This window comes from Myotis brandtii, unplaced genomic scaffold, assembly GCF_000412655.1.
Source record: "Myotis brandtii unplaced genomic scaffold, ASM41265v1 scaffold179, whole genome shotgun sequence".
NCBI classification, from domain to species: domain Eukaryota; kingdom Metazoa; phylum Chordata; class Mammalia; order Chiroptera; family Vespertilionidae; genus Myotis; species Myotis brandtii.
Window position 1 is genome coordinate 4,500,485 of NW_005356635.1, and position 2,573 is coordinate 4,503,057.

Genomic DNA, 2,573 nt, shown 5'->3' on the forward strand with positions numbered 1-2,573 from the left:
CTGCACAGCAAAAGAAACCATCAACAAAACAACAAGAAAGCCCACTACATGGGAGAACATATTTGCTAATGTTATCTCTGATAAGGGTTCAATCTCCAACATTTACAGGGAACTCATACATCTCAACAAAAAGAAGATAAACAATCCAATAAAAAAAATGGGTAAAGGACCTAAATAGGCACTTTTTGAAAGAGGACATACAGAAAGCCAAGAGACATATGAAAACATGCTCAAAGTCACTAATCATCCAAGAGATGCAAATCAAAACGACAATGAGATACCATCTCACACCTTTCAGAATGGTTATTATCAAGAAATCGACAAAGAACAAATGCTAGCAAGGATGTGGAGAAAAAGGAACCCTCTTGCACTGCTGGTGGGAATGCAGACTGGTGCAGCCACTGTGGAAAATAGCATGGAGCTTCCTCAAAAAATTTAAAAATGGAACTCCCATTTGACCCAGTAATCCCACTTCTAGGAATCTATCCCAAGAAACCAGAAACACCAATCAGAAAGGACATATGGCCCTAACCGGTTTGGCTCAGTGGATAGAGCGTTGGCCTGCGGACTGAAGGATCCCAGGTTTGATTCTGGTCAAGGGCATATTGGTTGTGGGCACATCCCCAGTAGGGGGTGTGCAGGAGACAGCTGATTGGTGTTTCTCTCTGATCCATGGTTCTGCCTATCTATCCCTCTCCCTTCCTCTCTGTAAAAAATGAATAAAATACAATAAAAAAAAAGAGTTGGTATGAACCAGCACCTGCTTAGCCAGACTTCCTAAGGTCCCCATGGACCCAGGATGGGCCCCTTCCCCACATTAGAAGGATCCCAGCTGTGGTCCCCTCTCTGCACCTAGCACTCACATCCCAGTTCTACCACTGGGGGAAGGGAGCAGGTCACCTGCTCTGGACCCTGCCAACCTGGAAGGCTGAGGCACAGGCAGTGCAGCCTAGGGTGCTGGTGGATTTGAGCCTTCTCCCCCTCCCTGGAGCCTGGTTTGGGGTTGCAGCAGCTCAAAGCCGCCCCTGGGCACCATTCATGGAGACACCGCTCTCCACTGAGCCACCATCCTCAGGGACCTGTGGGGGTTGGGGTGGCCTTGGGCTCCCACTGGCCCCACTGAAGCCAGACTCAGCTTGGCTGGCCACCCCTGCCAGTCGGAGAAAGATAAATATCACATGATCTCATTCATTTGTGGAATATAATGAACAACATAAACTGATGAACAAAAATAGATACAGAGACAGAGAAGCATCTATCAGATGCCAAACTTCAGTGAAAAGCAGGGGAGGAGTGAGGGAGTAAGAGATCAACCAAAGGACTTGTATGCATGCATATAAGCATAACCAATGGACACAGGCACGAGAGGGGGTGAGGGCATGTGCTGTGGGTGGGGGTGGCCAGGGAGAGGTCAACGCAGGAAAAATTGAGACATATCTAATACTTTAAACAATAAAAAATTAAAAAAAAATAGATCAGGGGTCCTCAAACTTTTTAAACAGGGGGCCAGTTCACTGTCCCTCAGACCGTTGGAGGGCCAGACTATAGTTTAAAAAAAAAAACTATGAACAAATTCCTGTGCACACTGCACATATCTTATTTTGAAGTAAAAAAACAAAATGGAAACAAATACAATATTTGTATTTGCATGTGGCCCACGGGCCGTAGTTTGAGGACCCCTGAAATAGATGAATGGATAAAGAAGATGTGCATATATACAATGAAATATTATTCTGCAATAAAAAGAATAAAATCTTGCCATTTGGGGACCTAGAGGTTATTGTACTGAGTGAAATAAGTCAGACAGAGAAAGACAAATACCATATGAATTCACTTATATGTGGAATCTAAAAACAAAACAAATGAATAAACAAAACAAAATGGAAACAGACACATAACTATAGAGAACAAGCTGATAGTTGTCGAAGGATAGGGGAAGAGGATAGTAATAAAAAATGGTGGAGGAGCAGAGCCAGTGTGGCTCCAGCTCTGGTTCCCGGGACACGCGGAGGCCCTGGCCGGGGATGGAAGGCAGGTGGAGGGGACACCCCAGAAGCACATCAGCCACAGCCCCTCTGGACCGACCCGAGGCACTCATGAGCCCAAAAATCCAAGGGTGGATAAGACGCTGCATCCCCTCCAATTCCCATAAGCCCCCGGGCTCCATCCTGCGCCAGAATACCTCCCCAAGCCCCTTTCTCTGTGGGGAGCAGCTATAGGGTTAAGCCTCGGACTGACCTGTTGGCAAAGTCACAAACAAGTCCCAGCTTAGAGGGCACAGTCCTCTTAGCATAATTAGGCTTGACCTTATGAAACTCCCTAGATCTTATCTGGGAAGCTAATGGGCTGAGGGAGGTGCAGGAAGTGGCCAAAACAAGTGAAACTCACAAGAACAATGTAACTATGGTAACCACTACCTTGTTTACCTCTGACTATAAAATAAAGGCTCAGCTTGCCTCTGCATCTCTCTCTGTGGCCTCAGCCAGGCACAGGGAAGATCCACGGAGAATAATACTGTCTCCATGTAAATCATTCTTCGCCGACTCCGTCCACACCTTTGGGAACCCCTGGAC